This window comes from Triticum dicoccoides, chromosome 4A, assembly GCF_002162155.2.
Source record: "Triticum dicoccoides isolate Atlit2015 ecotype Zavitan chromosome 4A, WEW_v2.0, whole genome shotgun sequence".
Lineage (NCBI taxonomy): Eukaryota > Viridiplantae > Streptophyta > Magnoliopsida > Poales > Poaceae > Triticum > Triticum dicoccoides.
This window is the reverse complement of record NC_041386.1, coordinates 433268107-433288385: the sequence shown is the minus strand read 5'-3', so window position 1 is coordinate 433288385 and position 20279 is coordinate 433268107.

Below are 20279 nucleotides of genomic sequence, written 5' to 3'. Positions count from 1 at the left end.
CAGTCGTCACCATTGGACCCGGATCATCCCCAAACGTCTACAAAACATCTCTGTTTTCTTATTTGGACTCCCTAACTATTTTATTCGCGATCGTCCGATTACGATCGGATGGACGAGTTAGCCCCTAACCTAAATCAAATACTATAAATAACCAGTCAAACCCTAGCCTATCCTATCCAATCCACCAATCCTCCTCGCCGCCGCCACTCTCTTCATTGGGATCCTCCTAGATCCATCCACCCATTCCCAACCGATCCCGACCAACTCCCTCGTTTTCAGCACCGGGGCAACCTCCTCCTTCCCTTGATCCACCCAATCCCGCAACCTCCTCCTCCCGAGAGCCCCGGCCAGAGCACCACCGAGCAGAGCATCGGACAACCCCGAGCGCCGCCCTCACCCTCGAGCTCCAGCAGGCTGCTCCGCGCCTAATCCCCTCCTCCCATGCCTCGATCTAGGGTGGATCGAGAGCAGCACCACGCCGTGGCCCCCGCCGTCAAGCCGCTCCGACCCGCAGGTCCTCCTCACCGCACCTCCTCCCTGTTTCTCGCTGTTCTTCTCCTACTGCTGCTGCTAATCGCGTGGTCGCCCTGTTTCTTCTGCAAGGTCAGCACCACCGAGCCAAAGAACATCGCCAGCCGCCTCAACTCTCCTCCCTTGCAATCGCCTCGCTGGAGCAAGCAAGCCGCCGCTTGGAGGAGCCCATGGTCGTCCCGTTTCACTGCGTCGTCCTCAACCGGGGCCCTCTGTCCCAAGCCGTTGTCTCCCTACTTCCCATCGCTGGCCTGAAGCCCCCGCACCATGGTTGCTTTCTTCTTCAGAGAAAGGCGTCGGCCGCCGGATCGGGTTCTTCTCAGCGTCCAAGCTCGTTCCCGGCCAGATCCGGACGCCTAAGACCTCGCCGCCCCGCTTGCCGAAGCTCTGCTCCCAGCCCCGCTGACCTCTGCTTCCACTCCTTCAAGCAGGAGCGCTCGTCCAAGTCACGTGCTGCCTCTGTTCGAGAGAAGGACGACGGGGTCGACTCCCGCGTTGACTGCGCCGCGTCCACAAGCGTTCGTCGGGTGAGCTCAAAGGCCCAGCTGCGCGCCCTGCGGGTCTCCCTCCACCGAATGGGCCAAGGCCAATGGTGAGCCTCCAGCGCCCCTGCAACTGTTGGGTCAGGCTGCAAATTTGGCCCAGTGTAGTTTTTTTCCATGTCTGTGATTTTGTCTTTTATCCGGAGTTTACCTGTTTTGCAGAAAAACCCTCAGCATTCATGCATTTAATAACTAATTAACCGTGCATCGGAATTAATCAAACTTAATATGAGAGTTGCTTAGAATTTTGTCTAGTTTCATAATATATCACTTTCATGCATGTTTAAAATGCTTAAAATGATGTTTTCTTTTATATGCTTAATTGCCATGTTAAAATGATTTAATTCATAACTAAATAACCATAGCTCGGTTTTTAATAAACTTTATATGTAAATGGGGTGGAAAAATGCCTAGTTTAACATGGTTGCCTCACTTTGGATGTTTAATAACTCTAAAATATGTTTTAGGGAAGAAAAGTACCCAAACCTAATATATGCATATGAGGATTTTCCGGAATTGTTGTTCGTTGTTTCCGGCCTCATTTAAACTTGACAAGATAGGTAGTTTTACTTTGCTTCACCCCTTGCCATGCTAAACAACATTTAATATTGTTGAGTTCATAAACGAGATCGAACTAAATAAGTCATGTGGTGTTTCATCAATATGCAACTCGTTGCATATTGAGCTCCACTTAATTTGTAGGGTTGTTTGTGCACTTTGCCATGCCATGCCTCATTAAACCGGACATGCATCATACTTGTTTGCGCATCGTGCCATGCTTATGTGATGTTTGTTCACTATGTTGTTTGCTTTCTTTCCGGTGTACTTCTTCTCGTAATCCGGTAAGGTTGCGTTTGTGAGGATACGTTGGCTACGTTCGTTTGTCTCCTTCATGGACTCGTTCTTCTTCCTTGCGGGATCTCTGGCAAGATGACCATACCCTCGAAATCACTTCTATCTTTGCTTGCTAGATGCTCGCTCTTTTGCTATGCCTATGCTGCGATACCTACCACTTGCTTATCATGCCTCCCATAATGCTAAGCCAATCCTGTAACCAACATTGTCCTAGCAAACCGTTGTTTGGCTATGTTACCGCTTTGCTCAGCCCCTCTTACAGCGTTGTTAGTTGCAGGTGAAGATTGGAGCTTGTTCCTTGTTGGAACATGATTTTTGTTGGGATATCACAATATATCTTATTTATATTAATGCATCTATATACTTGGTAAAGGGTGGAAGGCTCAGCATTATGCCTGGTGTTTTGTTCCACTCCTTCCGCCCTAGTTTCCGTCATATCGGTGTTATGTTCCCGGATTTTGCGTTCCTTACACGGTTGGGTTATAATGGGAATCCCTTGACAGTTCGCCTTGAATAAAACTCCTCCAGCAAGGCCCAACATTGGTTTTACCATTTGCCACCTAGCCTTTTCTTTCCCTTGGGTCGGCCTGCCCAAGGGTCATCTTTATTTAAACCCCCGGGCCAATGCTCCTCTGAGTGTTGGTCCAAACTGAGCAATGTTCGTAGCTACCAGGGGCAACTCTGGGCTGGCCCACCCGACGTCTGGCTCATCCGGTGTGCCCTAAGAACGATATATGTGCAGCTCCTGTCGGGATTTGTCGGCACATCTAGGTGGCTTTGCTGGTCTTGTTTTACCATTGTCGAAATGTCTTGTAACCGGGATGCCGAGTCTGATCAGATTTTCTTGGGAGAAGGAATATCCTTCGTTAACCGTGAGAGCTTGTGATGGGCTAAGTTGGGACACCCCTGCAGGGTTATGAACTTTCGAAAATCGTGCCCGCTATTATGGGCAGGTGGGAATTTGTTAATGTCCGGTTTTAGAAAACCTGAAACTTAACTTAATTAAAATGCATCAACAGAGTGTGTAGCCGTGATGGTCTCTTTCCGGCGGAGTCCGGGAAGTGAACACGGTGTTGGAGTTATGCTTGACGTAGGTTGTTCTAGGATCACTTCTTGATCATACTTTCTCGAACGTGCTTTGCCTTCTCTTCTCGCTCTCATTTGCGTATGTTAGCCACCATATATGCTAATGCTTGCTGCAGCTCCACCTCATACCTTTTCCCTACCCATAAGCTTAAATAGTCTTGATCACGAGGGTGTGAGATTGCTGAGTCCCCGTGACTCACAGATACTTCCAAAACCAGTTTGCAGGTGCCGATGATACCATGCAGGTGACACAACCGAGCTCAAGGAGGAGCTCGATGAAGACCGTGTTCGTTATGTTGTTTCCGTTTTTCAGTTGATCAGTAGTGGAGCCCAGTTGGGACGATCGGGGATCTGTGTAGCATTTGGGGTAGTCTTCTTTTATTATGGTTCCGTAGTCGGACCTTGATTTTTTCTGGATGATGTAATGCTTTATTAATGTATTGTGTGAAGTGGCGATTGTAAGCCAACTATGTATCTCTTTCCCTTATGTATTACATGGGTTGTGTGAAGATTACCTCACTTGCGACATTGCTTACAATGCGGTTATGCCTCTAAGTCGTGCTTCGACACGTGGGAGATATAGCCGCCTCGTGGGCGTTACACACGTCCCGTCCATCGCCGCTCCTCCTCGCTTAGACACACACCCAGGCTAGCGATGCATGCAGTGCCATGTAGACAGGCAGGCATCTGAGGTGGTGTGGTGGTAGGGCCTTCATGAAGGCCTGCACGCTGCCACGCAGGTGCCTGCTGATTTGGCCTGGAAGTCGCATGTTGCCACACAGGTGCCTGCCCAGCTGGTTGGGCTGGCAGCTGCATGTGAACGGCGGTGGTAGTCTTGGCTGGTACGGGTCTTGTAGTGGCCCTGCTAATGCCCTGGGCAAGGGTCTTGCCAGGGGCCGGCAAGGGTCTCTTCCGTGGCGCTGCCGTCAACCCCGACAAGGGTCTTGCCGGGGGCCTTGCTGTCATCCCCGGCAAGGGTCTTGCCGGGGGCCTTGTAGATTTCCTCGACTAGGATCCCGCCGAGGGTCTCCGTCTTCTGGTCCTCATCTGATCTTGAGTATTCTCTGTCTTCACAAAGATCTGCATGCCACCATGGAGGTGCCTCCCGAGCCCTGGCCCAACGTGGTTGATGGTGTTGGAGACCGTGGGCTCAAGGGTGGTGTGCTCCGCTGGTGTTGGGCGAGCTGCCCCGGCAAGGGTCTTCTCGGGGCCGCTGAGGCTGCCCCGTCAGGGGTCTTGCCGGGGGAACCTGCTTCGTCCCTCTGCTCTTTGTGCTCTCGGCCTTGGCGTTGTCTTGTTTGCCTTGGTGCTTCGGCTTCTCTCCGGCTTCCCTCCTCTACCCTACTAAGTGTGGCCGCAGTGCGTGGCTCTGACCGCCCGCGCACAAGTAAAGGGGTCAAAAGGAGAGCCCCTACTTTTGTACACCAACAGGAGCCCCTAGGCCTGGGCCATACATAAGCGCGACGCGTTGTTGGGCTAGGCCCAGAACGGTGCACGGGCAGGTGGGGCGGATTTTGCCACGGTAACTTCTCGTCCGCCGCGCTTCCGCACGACCCGCGTTGAACGTGCGACGTGAAGGGTCGTGTGTGACGTGCGGGTCACGCATGGGGCGGTTTCCGCACGCATGTGTCACATTGTGGTTAATGGGAGAGGAGGCGGCTCGCACCTTCCCCATAAAAGGAGGGAGGCGTAGAGGCACGACCCATTTACTTGGATGGACTCGGGCCGTGGTCTTTAAGGTGCCCGCGCCCCACGACCACGGGATGGGGAGCGGCCACTTCGCCCGTCCCTTTAATGCTGCTCGCTCGTCATGTGTTCTTCATGCAGGTGGGAGGAGGTGGAGGCGGAAAACCGGGCCGTCGCTGATTGGGGCAGCGGGTCGGTCCTGATTCCCTATGCCCCCAATGACCGGATTGGTCGAGTGGGGCGGCCGAGCCCCAGCTTCGCCCCTGTATAAGGAGGGGAGGGGGCAGCATTCCACACTCTTCCATCCTCCGTGTCTTTCCACCTTCTCTTATTTCTTCCACCCGCCATGGCGAGAGGAGGTGATGGCCCTTCGATGGTGGCGACAAGGGTTGTTGCTCGTCAGCGCGTTCCTCCTCCCCAAGAGCTCGTGGCGGCAGAGCCGGCCACGAGAGGAAGGGGGAGGGGCGAGGTCGAGGTCGTCGTGGCGCTCGAGGGAGAGGAGGACGGGGCAGCGCATCGGCCTCGCGTCCGCCAGTGATGCCTCCCACGATGGAGCGCCACATCGGGGACCAGCCCCGCGAGTTCATCATCAGGCTGCATCAGCCACTGCATCGCCGCCTCCGTCTCCCGACTGCATTCGCTCGGGAGATGGAGCTCGATCCACCCTAGACCCTTTGGTTGCACACGAAGGGCTGCGGGAGCAGTGGCACGCGCGTCAACGTCGACTTCCCCCCTCCTCACGTCATGTACCTCCGCCGCGGATGGAAGACGTTCACTCGCGTCCATAGCTTGATGACAAGGCTTTTCCTCTACTTCAAGTTAACGGAGGGCAGCCTGCTCTCCATCAAGGTCTTTGAAGATTTTGGAACTCGCCTGGAGTGCTGCGTGGAGAGCTCCTCCGACGATGAAGATTCCTCTTCAAGCGAGAGCGATGAGGAGGGCAGCGACAGCGACGACGAGAGCGTCGAGCGGGGTCACATCGACCTCGTCACCGACTGACCGCGTCGCCCCGCCCCATGTCGTGCGGCCTGCCGAGGGCCTTCCCTGCCAAGGTCTCCACCGGGGTGATACGTCTCCAACGTATCTATCATTTTTGATTGCTCCATGCTATTATATTATCTATTTTGGATGTTAATGGGCTTTATTTTACACTTTTATATCATTTTTGGGACTAACCTACTAACTGGAGGCCCAGCCCAAATTGCTGTTTTTTTGCCTATTTTAGGGTTTCGAAGAAAAGCAATATCAAATGGAGTCCAAACGGAATGAAACCTTCGGTAACGTGATTTTCTCAACAAACGTGATCAAGGAGACTTGGAGTGGCCGTCAAGAAACAAGGGAGGAAGGCACGAGGCAGGGGGTGCGCCTACCCCCTGGGCGCGCCCTCCACCCTCGTGGGCCCTCCGTTGCTCCACCGAAGTACTTCTTCCTCCTATATATATCCACGTACCCCCCAAACATCCAGGAGCACCACGAAAACCTAATTCCACCGCCGTAACCTTCTATACTCGAGAGATCCCATCTCAGGGCCTTTTCCGGAGCTCCACCGGAGGGGGCATTGATCACGGAGGGCCTCTACGGGTCCATAGTTATTAGCTAGATGGCTTCTTCTCTCTCTTTGGATCTCAATACAAAGTTCTCCTCGATTTTCTTGGAGATCTATTCGATGTAATCTTCTTTTGCGGTGTGTTTATCGAGATCCGATGAATTGTGGGTTTATGATCCAGATTATCTATGAACAATATTTGATTCTCCTATGAATTCTTTTATGTATGATTGGTGTATCTTTGCAAGTCTCTTCGAATTATCAGTTTGGTTTGGCCTACTAGATTGATCTTTCTTGCAATGGGAGAAGTCCTTAGCTTTGGGTTCAATCTTGGGGTGTTCGAACTGAGTGACAGAAAGGGAACCGATATGTATTGTATTGTTGCCATCGAGGGGTTTATATCATATTGCATGAGTTTATCCCTCTACATCATGTCATCTTCCTTAAAGATTACTCTGTTCTCTTGAACTTAATACTCTAGATGCATGCTGGATAGCGGTTGATGTGCGGAGTAATAGTAGTAGATGCAGAATCATTTCGGTCTACTTGTCTCGGACGTGATGCCTATATACATGTTCATACCTAGATATTCTCATAACTATGCTCAATTCTATTAATTACTCGACAGTAATTCGTTTACCCACCGTAATACTTATGCTCTTGAGAGAAGCCACTAGTGAAACCTATGGCCCTCGGGTCTATCTTTCCACCATATTAATCTTCCAATACTTAGTTATTTCCTTTTCCGTTTATTTTACTTTTGCATCTTTATTACTCTTTATCATAAAAATACCAAAAATATTATCTTATCATATCTATCAGATCTCACTCTCATAAGTGACCGGGAAGGGCTTGACAACCCCTTTATCGCATTGGTTGCGAGGTTCTTATTTGTTTTTGTAGGTGCGTGGGACTTGAGCGTGATCTCCTACTAGATTGATACCTTGGTTCTCAAAAACTGAGGGAAATATTTACGCTGCTTTACTGCATCACCCTTTCCTCTTCAAGGGAAAACCAACGCAGTGCTCAAGAGGTAGCAAGAAGGATTTCTGGCGCCGTTGCCGGGGAGATTCGCGCCAAGTCAAGTCAATATTTGACTCCCACAACGAGTCATTTCTGGCTCCATTACCAAGTCTAAATATACCAAGTACCCATCACAAACTATTATCCCTCGCATTACATTATTTGCCATGTGCCTCTCGTTTTCCTCTCCCCCACTTCACCCTTGCCGTTTTATTCGCCCTCTCTCTCCATCCCCTTCTCTTTTTCTATTTTCCCTTTTTGCCAGTTTCATGTTTGCTTGTGTGTTGGATTGCTTGTTTGTCACGATGACTCTACCTAGATTTGGTGATCTTCACCTTAAAAGGATAGAAGAGATCGAAAGCAATATCAGGAGTTTTGTGGTTTTACAATTTGAGCATAATAATTTCTTTAGGAACAAGCTTAAAGATCAAAAAAGCTTTATGGGTTATATGAATAAAGAGCTTGATGATATGTCTAAAGAATTTTATGGTTTGAAATCTCAGATTGCTCATCTCGAAAAATTAATTGCTGAAGTCTCGGATAAGCAGGCGACCTTAGTTAATAAGATGGCCCCTAAGCCAGAAAATTTTCATGATAATAAGGATGAAGATCTAAAATTTATTGATGTGTCTCCTATTAAATCTTTGTTTTACAATATGAATCTTGATAATGATGGGGCTGAAGATGAGCCACCTTTACCTAGAAGGCGTTCCAAAAATTCGGAGTCTTTAGATCTTGATGCAAAGATTGTTAAAATTGGGATTGAAGAGGTCAAAACTTTAAATATCAATGAACCCACTATCTTGGATTTCAAGGAATTTAATTATGATAATTGCTCTTTGATAGATTGTATTTCCTTGTTGCAATCTGTAATAAATTCTCCTCATGCTTATAGTCAAAATAAAGCTTTTACTAAACATATCGTTGATGCTTTGATGCAATCTTATGAAGAAAAACTTGAGTTGGAAGTTTCTATCCCTAGATAACTTTATGATGAGTGGGAACCTACAATAAAAACTAAAATTAAAGATAATGAGTGCTATGCTTTGTGTGATTTGGGTACTAGTGTTTCCACGGTTCCAAAAACTTTGTGTGATTTGCTAGGTTTCCGTGATTTTGATGATTGTTCTTTAAAATTGCACCTTGTGGATTCCACTATTAAGAAACCTATGGGAAGAATTAATGATGTTCTTATTGTTGCAAATAGGAACTATGTGCCCATAGATTTCATTGTTCTTGATATAGATTGCAATCCTTCATGTCCTATTATTCTTGGTAGACCTTTTCTTAGAACGATTGGTGCAACTATTAATATGAAGGAAGGGAATATTAGATTCCAATTTCCGTTGAGGAAATGCATGGAACACTTCCCTAGAAATAAAATTAAATTACCTTATGAATCTATTATGAGAGCCACTTATGGATTACCTACCAAAGATGGCAATACCTAGATCTACCTTCGCTTTTATGCCTAGCTAGGGGCGTTAAACGATAGCGCTTGTTGGGAGGCAACCCAATTTTATTTTTATTCCTTGTTTTTTGCTCCTGTTTAGTAATAATAATTTACCTAGCCTCTGTTTTGGTTGTGTTTTTTGTGTTTAATTAGTGTTTTTTCCAAGTAGAACCGTTGGGAAGACTTGGGGAAAATCTTTTTGATCTTGCTGTAAAAAACAGAAACGTTAGCGCTCACAAGAATTGCTGCCATTTTTATTTGAAAGGCGATATTTAGTTAATTATTCTTCAGATGATTAATAAATAAATTCCTCACGTCCAGAAATTTATTTTAGAATTTTTGGGGTTCCAGAACGTGCGTTAGCTACAGATTAATACAGACTGTTCTGTTTTTGACAGATTCTATTTTTCTTGTGTTGTTTGCTTATTTTGATAAATCTATGGCTAGTAAAAGAGTTTATAAACCATAGAGAAGTTGGAATACAGTAGGTTTAACACCAATATAAATAAAGAATGAGTTCATTATAGGACCTTGAAGTGGTGTTTTGTTTTCTTTCGCGAACGGAGCTCACGAGATTTTCTATTTTGAGTTTTGTGTTGTGAAGTTTTCATGTTTTGGGTAAAGATTTGATGGATTATGGAACAAAGAGTGGCAAGAGCCTAAGTTTGGGGATTCCCATGGCACCCCAAGGTAAAACTCAAGGACACCAAAAAGCCTAAGCTTGGGGATGCCCCGGAAGGCATCCACTCTTTCGTCTTCGTCTATTGGTAACTTTACTTTGAGCTATATTTTTATTCACCACATGATATGTGTTTTGCTTGGAGCGTCTTGTATGATTTGAGTATTTGCTTCTTAGTTTATCACAATCATCCTTGCTATACACACCTTTTGAGAGGGACTCATATGAATTGAAATTTATTAGAAATACTCTATGTGCTTCACTTATATCTTTTGACCTATATAGTTTCTGCTCTAGTGCTTCACTTATATCTTTTAGAGCACAGCGGTGGATTTGTTTTATAGAAACTATTGTTCTCTCATGCTTCACTTATATTATTTTGATAGTCCTTTAGAACAACATGGCAATAATAATAAAAATTCATATAAGTGCATTGAATACTATGAGAAGTTTGATATTTGATAATCGTTTTGAGATATGGAGATGGTGATATTAGAGTCATGCTAGTTGAGTAGTTGTGAATTTGAGAAATACTTGTGTTGAAGTTTGTGATTCTCATAGCATGCACGTATGGTGAAAAGTATGTGATGACGTCGGAGCATGATTTATTTATTGATTGTCTTCCTTTTGAGTGGCAGTCGGGGACGAGCGATGGTCTTTTCCTACCAATCTATCCCCCTAGGAGCATGCACATAATACTTTGCTTTGATAACTTGTAGGTTTTTGCAATAAGTATGTGAGTTCTTTATGACTAATGTTGAGTCCATGGATTATACACACTCTCACCCTTCCACCATTGCTAGCCTCTCTAGTATCGCACAACTTTCGCCGGTACCATAAACCCACCATATACCTTCCTCAAAACAGCCACCATACCTACCTATTATGGCATTTCCATAGCCATTCCGAGATATATTGCCATGCAACTTTCCATCGTTCCGTTATTATGACATGCTTCATCATTGTCATATTGCTTGCATGATCATGTAGTTGACATAGTATTTGTGGCAAAGCCACCATTCATAATTCTTCATACATGTCACTCATGCATCATTGCACATCCCGGTACACCGCCGGAGGCATTCACATAGAGTCATATTTTGTTCTAAGTATTGAGTTGTAAGAAAATAAAGTGTGATGATCATCATTATTAGAGCATTGTCCCAGTGAGGAAAGGATGATGGAGGCTATGATTCCCCCACAAGTCGGGATGAGACTCCGGACGAAAAAAAGAGAAAGAGGCCAAAAAAAGAGAAGGCCCAAACAAAAAAGAGAGAAAAAGAGAGAAAGGACAATGTTACTATCCTTTTTCCACACTTGTGCTTCAAAGTAGCACCATGTTCTTCATATAGAGAGTCTCCTATGATATCATTTTCATATACTAGTGGGAATTTTTCATTATAGAACTTGGCTTGTATATTCCAATGATGGGCTTCCTCAAAATGCCCTAGGTCTTCGTGAGCAAGCAAGTTGGATGCACACCCACTTAGTTTCTTTTGTTGAGCTTTCATATACTTATAGCTCTAGTGCATCTATTGCATGTCAATCCCTACTCACTCACATTGATATCTATTGATGGGCATCTCCATAGCCCATTGATACGCCTAGTCGATGTGAGACTATCTTCTCCTTTTTTTGTCTTCTCCACAACCACCATTCAATTCCACCATAGTGCTATATCCATGGCTCACGCTCATATATTGCATGAAGATTGAAAGGTTTGATAACATCAAAAGTATGAAACAATTGCTTGGCTTGTCATAGGGGTTGTGCATGATTTAAATATTTTGTGTGGTGAAGATAGAGCATAGCCAGACTATATGATTTTGTAGGGATAACTTTCTTTGGCCATGTTATTTTGAGAAGACATAATTGCTTAGTTAGTATGCTTGAAGTATTATTATTTTTATATCAATATTAAACTTTTATCTTGAATCTTATGGATCTGAACATTCATGCCACAATAAAGAAAAATTACATTGATAAATGTGTTAGAAAGCATTCCACATCAAAAATTCTTCTTTTATCATTTACCTACTCGGGGACGAGCAGGAATTAAGCTTGGGGATGCTTGATACGTCTCCAGCATATCTATAATTTTTGATTGCTCCATGCTATTATATTATCTATTTTGGATGTTAATGGGCTTTATTTTACACTTTTATATCATTTTTTGGACTAACCTACTAACCGGAGGCCCAGTCCAAATTGCTGTTTTTTTGCCTATTTTAGGGTTTCAAAGAAAAGGAGTATCAAACAGAGTCCAAATGGAATGAAACCTTCGGGAACGTGATTTTCTCAACAAACGTGATCCAAGAGACTTGGAGTGGCCATCAAGAAGCAAGGGAGGAAGGCACGAGGCAGGGGGCGCGCCTACCCCCCTCGGCGCGCCCTCCATCCTCATGGTCCCTCCGTTGCTCCACCGACATACTTCTTCCTCCTATATATATCCACGTACCCCCCAAACATCAAGGAGCACCACGAAAACCTAATTCCACAGCCACAACCTTCTGTACTCGAGAGATCCCATCTCGGGGCCTTTTCCGGAGCTCCACTGGAGGGGGCATTGATCACGGACGGCCTCTACATCAACTCCATGGCCTCTCCGGTGATGTGTGAGTAGTTTACTTCAGACCTACGGGTCCATAGTTATTAGCTAGATCGCTTCTTCTCTCTCTTTGGATCTCAATACAAAGTTCTCCTCGATTTTCTTGGAGATCTATTCGATGTAATCTTCTTTTGTGGTGTGTTTGTCGAGATCCGATGAATTGTGGGTTTATGATACAGATTATCTATGAACAATATTTGATTCTCCTCTGAATTCTTTTATGTATGATTGGTTTATCTTTGCAAGTCTCTTCGAATTATCAGTTTGGTTTGGCCTACTAGATTGATCTTTCTTGCAATGGGAGAAGTGCTTAGCTTTGGGTTCAATCTTGCGGTGTTCGATCCCAGTGACAGAAAGGGAACCGATACGTATTGTATTATTGCCATCGAGGGGTTTATATCATATTGCATGAGTTTATCCCTCTACATCATATCATCTTCCTTAAAGCATTACTCTGTTCTCTTGAACTTAATACTCTATATGCATGCTTGATAGCGGTCGATGTGTGGAGTAATAGTAGTAGATGCAGAATCGTTTCGGTCTACTTGTCTCGGACGTGATGCCTATATACATGATCATACCTAGATATTCTCATAACTATGCTCAATTCTATCAATTGCTGGATAGTAATTCGTTTACCCACCGTAATACTTATGCTCTTGAGAGAATCCACTAGTGAAACCTATGGCCCCGGGTTTATCTTCCATCATATTAATCTTCCAATACTTAGTTATTTCCTTTGCCATTTATTTTACTTTTGCATCTATATTTCTCTTTATCATAAAAATACCAAAAATATTATCTTATCATATCTATCAGATCTCACTCTCGTAAGTGACCGAGAAGGGCTTGACAACCTCTTTATTGCATTGGTTGCGAGGTTCTTGTTTGTTTGTGTAGGTGCGTGGGACTTGAGCGTGATCTCCTACTGGATTGATACCTTGGTTCTCAAAAACCGAGGGAAATACTTACGCTGCTTTACTGCATCACCCTTTCCTCTTCAAGGGAAAACCAACGCAGTGCTCAAGAGGTAGCACGGGGCACTTCCCACCGTCTTCTTGGGAGGCTAGCATAGGAGGGCCGGAGGAGGCGAAGAACGCGGGTGGCAGCCGTCAAGTCAGAGTACGCGGGCACCGACGCTTTCGCCGCGTATTGCCGGCCCGCTGCCTCATCTTCTAGCTCCTTCCCCAGCACCAAGATGTTTTCTTGGTGCTCTCTGCTCCTCGCACCTTGCCTAGGTGTTCTTTTTGCCCTCCTGGGATCTTGCTCCATCTTCTGAGGAGAGGGACAAGAAAGGGGTTATGGGCACCTTATCTCTCTTTTTTTTGTAAGCCTGCGGGCACTTGTTAATTTTAAGACTTGTAATCCCCTTGCTCATGTTTTTGATTCCATATGAACTGTACCTGTATGGGATGTGTTTAATGAAAAGGGTGCTTGACGGGTTCTTTGCGCGTGAGCGAGGCCCATGCCAAGGATGAATCCTTGTTATTTTTAAGGTAAACATTGTCACCCAGCAACAGGCCTTGCCGTTTTCCTACTCGAGTCGACCATCCTCGCGCTCTTGGCGGAGGCAGGGGTGAAGTAGGGTTAGGCCCCCTGTTCATCTCCTTGCCACCGCGACTACTACCAAATTCCGACCCAGGAGGTAGCTCTCGGGCACAGAAAAGGGGGCATGGTGGTTTCAAGAACACAAACAAGGTTTCACATATCCTAGTTCTATACAGAAACGCACAACATGGGGATGAAAGACTTATCTGAATCCGCAGCCCCCGGCAACCCTGGGCTTGTCGTGGTTGGGCCCTCGTATCTTCAGCTCCCGGCAGCCTTGTCCTACTGGGGTCAGAGCACCGATTCGTTCTCCTTTTCCCAAGCATCTCAGCAGAAGTGCCCTGCGAACCAAAGAGAACAAAAAGACGCACACTCGACCTCTAGGCTAGGGGTTAGTCGCCGCTAAGCACTACCAACCCTAACCGAGGGAGAGATTTAACCTAGCATGCATGCTATAACTTAGGGCGCCAGTGCTTCATTTATTTATGCTCAGGGTCTGCGCCTGGCTCTGTATAGAGGGTTACATGCCTTGCCGGCAAAGCTTGTACAAAAGGTGGCTTGCCGGGAGCCTCGCAAGCCGCGCCTTATTGGTAAAACTTGCGAAGATGCTCGATGTTCCAGGAGTTGCTCACTAGCATGGCATCTTCGGTCTCCAGGCGGACTGCGCTGGGCCTGGCGACTCGTATTACTCGATAAGGGCCTTCCTACTTCGGCGTCAACTTGTTGGAATTCTTGGCTGACTGAACGCGCCGAAGAACAAGGTCGCCTTCCTCAAAGCTTCGGGCATGAACCTTGCGGCTATGGTAGTGGCGCAAGGCTTGCTGGTGGTGTGCTGCTCTCATAGCCGCCCGAAGACGATCTTCCTCAAGGAGCGTCATGTCGTCTTGCCGCAACTGCTCTTGCTCAAGCTTGTCATATGCGAGCACTCAAGGTGAGCCGTATATGAGTTCCGTGGGGAGAAATGCTTCTGCCCCATATACTAGGGCAAAAGGTGTCTGGCCGGTGGCTCGATTTGGCATCGTCCTGATCGACCAAAGAATCTTCAGCAACTCATCAATCCATCGCCTTCCGCTCTTGTGCAGCCTGTCAAAGGTCTTTGTTCTCAAGCCTCACAAGACTTCAGCATTTGCCCTCTCCGCCTGGCCGTTGCTCCGGGGGTGTGCCACAGAAGCAAAACTGACCTTCCTACTGAGGTCTTGGATGTATTGCATGAAGGTGTGGCTTGTGAACTGCGTGTTGTTGTCGGTGATGACTCTGTTGGGTGCACCGAAACGACAGACTAGCCCCTTGAAGAACTTGACGACTGACTGTGCTTTCACCTTCCTCACTGCTTCCACCTCCGGCCACTTTGTGAACTTGTCGATTGCAACATACAAGTACTCAAAGCCCCTGACAGCATGGGGGAAAGGGCCCAGTATGTCGAGCCCCCAGGCCGAGAATGGCCAGGAGAGAGGGATTGTTTGAAGGGCTTGAGCTGGTTGATGAAGCTTCTTTGAATGGAACTGACATGCTTCACACTTGGTTACTAGTGCCGTTGCATCCTGGAGGGCAGTGGGCCAGAAGAAACCCTGCCGGAACGCCTTGCCAGCAAGGGCCCTCGACCCTATGTGGGAGCCACATATGCCTCTGTGTATCTCTGCCAACAGCTCCAGTCCTTCTTCCCGGGGATGCACTTCAATTTCACACCGTTCGGTCTTTTTCTGTACAGGACATCATCGACGAACTGGTACAAGGTAGACCAACGGGCTACTCTTTCCGCTTCTTCTTGCTCCTTAGGAAGTTCGGAAATGGACGGTGTGCTATGCCCACACCGGAGCCTGGGGCTCGACGGCAAGGGCCAAAGGCATCTCTCCCGCCATGGGAGCGTTTGTCTCTACGGCCAGGGCTTGTCAGCCTGCCGGAGTCGGTCGCTCCCTGGCAGGCTCGGGGCCCACGGCAATACCTTTGCCGGTGGTCCCTGGGGGTTCGGCGGGGAAGTACTTGCCGGGGCCAGATTTCCTCCGCTTGTTCTGCTCCCTTGGCGGTTCAACGGATGGTTGAGTTAGCCGAAGCAAAAAGGTACCTGGTTCCATAGGTAACTTGAATGCGGTGCGCTTTAACAGGTAATCGGCGATGCCGTTCTCTGCTCGGGGAACGTGCTCCGCTTGTATACCGTCAAAGTGCTCCTCCAACTTTCTCACCTCATCTACATAGGCCTCCATCAACAGGCTCTGATAATCCTTGTTGACTTGTCTGACAACAAGCTGAGAATCACCCCTGACTATGATCTTTTTAACTCTGAGGTATGCCACGATCCTAAGACCGGCAAGCAATTCCTTGTACTCAGCAGTGTTGTTGGTGGACATCTCCCGGAGAAAGTGCATCTAGATTACATAATTGAGGTGCTCTCCGGTGGGTGCGACGAGCAGCACACCAGCACCGGTGCCTTGCAGCGAGAAAGCTCCGTCAAAGTACATAATCTAGTCACGAGTTGTTTCCTTGCCGGGGAGAGTGGTCTCCTGGATCTCTTCATCAGGCGTCGAGGTCCATTCTGCAATGAACTCCACCAGGACTCTACTCTGGATTGTTGAAGTACTTTCAAACTTCAACCCAAAGCTAGATAACTCCAAGGCCCACTCCACAATCCTTCCGGTTGCATCTGGGTTGTGCAGTATCCGTTGCAACGGGAGGTGGGTGACGATAGTGATCTCGTGGGCTTGGAAGTAGTGACGCAGCTTCCTCGAGGCCATAAGGAGGTAGAAGAGCAATTTCTGCATGCCGGAATATCTTGATCTAGCCCCCTGCAAGAGGGAGCTGACAACGTAAACCGGTTGCTGCATCATCTTCTTCTTCTGCACCACTCCACTTGACGGCGTGGGCTCTATCCCGATGGTGTCAGACTCTGCCGGGAGCCTTGCCTTGCCGGCACCAGGCCCTGCTTGGGGAGTCTCTGACTTGCCGTCTGCCGGTCCTGTCACAGCCACCGCCTCTTTGTTAACCTCCCTCTACGCCACCAGCACGGCACTGACCACTTGATTCGTTGTCGCCAGATACAGCAGCAATGGCTCTTGTGGTCTAGGTGCAACTAGTGTCGGTGTAGAGGAAAGGTATCTCTTCAGGTCTTGCAACGCCGCCTCGGCTTCCGGGGTCCATTCCATTGGGCCCGCCTTCTTCAAAATCTTGAAAAAGGGAAGGGCGCGCTCGAAAAACTTGGAGATGAATCGGCTCATGGCGGCAACGCAGCCAGTGAGTCGACGCACATCCTTGATCCGCTTGGGCGCCTCGATCCGCTCGATAGCCTTGATCTTGTCTGGGTTTGCCTCGATCCCACGATGCAATATAAAGAACCCGAGAAGTTTGCCGGACGGAACGCCGAAGACACACTTCTCAGGGTTCAGCTTGAGGTTGATCTTGCGTAGGTTGGCAAACGTCTCTTCTAAGTCTTGTACAAGAGTCGCCCTAAACTTGGTTTTGACTACTAGGTCATCCATATAGGCTTCCATATTTCTATGTAGCTTGGGTTCAAAACCAATTTGGACTGCTCTTGCAAATGTTGAACCAACACACTTCAACCCGAAAGGCATTCGTAAAAAGCAATACATACCACATGGGGTGATAAATGTTGTCTTCTCTTCATCTTCTCTTGTCATGAAGATCTGGTGGTAGCCCGAGTAGGCGTCGAGGAATGACAACAGATAGCACCCGGCCGTGGAGTCAACAATCTGGTCGATGCGCGACAACGGGAAGGGGTCTTTAGGACAAACCTTACTGATATCTATGTAGTCAATACACAACCTCCACTTCCCATTTGCCTTGCGCACCACCACCGGATTGGCCAACCACGTCGGATGGAGCACTCCTCTCACCAAACCTGCAGCTTCCAATTTCCTGATCTCCTTTGTGATGAACTCCTGCCGTTTCAAAGCTTGCTTCCTGACCTTCTGCTTGACGGGTCACGCATGGGGACAGATAGCAAGATGGTGATCAATCACTTCCCTGGGAACGCCGGGGATGTCGAACGTTTGCCACGCAAACACATCGACATTCGCCCGCAGGAAAGTAACAAGAGCGCCTTCCTATTTGCCGTTGAGGGTGGAGCTTATGGTGAAAGCCCCTCCCATGCCATCTTCCTTGACGGACACCCTCTTGGTCTCTGGTGGCGCAGCTCTGGATTTCTTGCTCTTGCCGGTGGAGCTCTCTCGCACGTCCTCGACGATAGCACAACACCCCAAAGAAGTGTGTTTGTCAGAGTGGGTGCGAGAGGTCCCGCCGGTCCACTTCTTCCCTCCCGGGGCTTCAGCGGCAGGAGCAAGCGCCTTGGCGGCATCTGCTACAACTGCCTCCTGGTAGAGTAGGTCGGCGCAGATCAGTGCGTCATTCTTGTCGGAGGGGACGGTGATGATGTTCATCGGCCCAAGCATCTTCAGCGTGTTGTAGGCGTAGTGTGACGCCGCCATGAACTTGGCTAGTGCCGGGCGGCCGAGGATCCCGTTTTAGGGCAAGGGGATCTCGGTTACATCAAAGACAATCCTCTCTGTCCTGTAATTCAACTCGCCTCCAAACGTCACAGGCAATGTGACCATCCGCTTTGGATGGCTCCTTCCCGGGTTGACCCCTTGAAACGTGCCCGTTTCCTTGAGGTCTCCATCAGGAATTTGCAGCCTTCTGGTCACAACAGGCGAGATCAAGTTTAGACCGGCCCCACCGTCAACCAACATCTTGTTCACCTTGAGGTTGCGTATCGTTGGTGAAACCAACAATGGCAAACACCCGACCGCAGTTGTGCGGTCAGGGTGGTCCTCGGCGTCAAAGATGAGGGGTGTGCTGGACCACTTCAGCGGCTTCTGAGCGTTGAACAAGGGCTCTGCTACTGTAATCTCACATGCCCACCGCTTGAGTTGCCGGTGAGAGGTATGTAGCGAGGCACCACCATCGACGCACATGGCCTCTGTAGTCTTCTGAAACTCATGCTCGCCGGACTCGTTGTCCTCATCATGATCGTCGTCATCTTGCTTCTTGGCACGGCCCCGAGCGGTCCTCTCTTGCTGGTTATCCTTGCCGCGGCGACTTCCATGGCCGCCGCGCTTCTTGCCGGATCCTTCGGCACCATCCTGACCCTTCTCCTTGTCCCTCCTTTCATACTTGGCTTTTTGCTTCTCAGCAAGCAGCTCGACTTGCTGGTAGTTCTGGAGGTCGTGGCCCTTGGTGCGGTGGATCTTGCAGTACTGCTTGTCAGAGCCCCCTAGCTTGTCGGCAGCTGCTAAGGCCCGGCAAGCGGCACACTCGGCAATCTCCTTGCCAGGGTCATCTGCTTTGGCCTTCTTGGCAGCGCCGGTATCGTCAGATCCCTCGACGGAAAGCACGGCCTTTCCCTTGCGTTTCCTGTTGCGACACCGGCCCTTCTTCGTCGGGGCGGCGGTGGCTTCATCAGTAGAGTCGGTTTCCGCGCCGGCATCCTAGCCGGGGTACTTCATTCCCTCTTCAGCTCGGGCGCACCTATTGGCCAGAACATAAAGTTCGGCCACGTCCTTAACCTTGTTCATCGCCAGCTCCTCACGCATCTTGCGATTGCGCATGTTCTAAGGGAACGCGCTAATCACGGCCGCGGGGTGAACATTGGGGATGTTGTACTGCACCTGGCTGAACCTCTGTATGTACTTGCGCAGGTTTTCTCCTTCCTTCTGGGGAATGATATGCAAATCACTCGCCTAGCCATGAGCTTGGTGGCCTCCAGTGAAGGCACCAACGAACTCATGGCACATGTCTGACCAAGAAGAAATGGATTTCGCCGGCAAGTGCATCAACCAAGACATGACATTGGGTTTTAGGGCCAGCGGGAAGTAATTGGCAAGCACCTTGTCGTCATGAGCCCCAACGGCTTGCATCGCAATAGTGTAGATGCTGAGGAACTCCGACGGATGGGTCTTGATGTTGTACTTCTCGCCGACGTCGGAACTACCGCAGCTCCCGGGTAAAGGTTGGGCAACCCACCTTGTAAGGTAGGCCATCGGTGCCTCCCGGAGCCGGGTGGTCCGCAGCGGGACCTGCCCGCTTGTCCGACTGGTGGCGTGTATCGCGTCGAAGCTCGATGGTGGTTCGAGCGTCTTCATGGGCTCACTCCCGAAGAACTTGGCGCTGGTCGCGGTGGGTCCGTGGGTCGGACGATGCTATGGACATGTTATCGCAAGCGTTGTCACGACGGGCTGACACCCGCGGTGGTTGGCACGGAGGAGGAGAGTGCACTATGACCGCAGCACCCCCGGTTCTTCCGCCGCCGGCCTGTGGTGGCTCGATGGAGCATGGGCTTGAGGGCCCCGCCAGTCGCGGATCATCTTTGTTGGCGACGGCGACGAGGCTCCGGATGGTGGCTCTCCACTTGTCGAGCTTCTCCGCAGCAGTAGGGAAGTCGAGGAGCAGCTTTGCACGCGTCAAAGCTTCTGCTGGCGTGGGTGGTGGCGAGAGCTGCGTGGACCGTGGCGCACTTCGACTTCTAACCACGCTAGAAGGAGTTCTACCACGGCCCAGCGGTTGCGTGCCATTATTGCCAGCACTTCGGCGGGCATGCTGGCCTCCTTCGTCCCGCAGGTGATGCACAGGGCTCTTCCCACGGTGGTGCTCAGGGTCACCGGCATGGTGACACTGCTCGTCATGCACACCATGCGAAGAGCGCACTGTGGGTGCTAGAGTGGGCGTCCTGGAGGTTGTCATGCCGCCCGTGGGTGGTACGGCGGCGACCCCGGAGG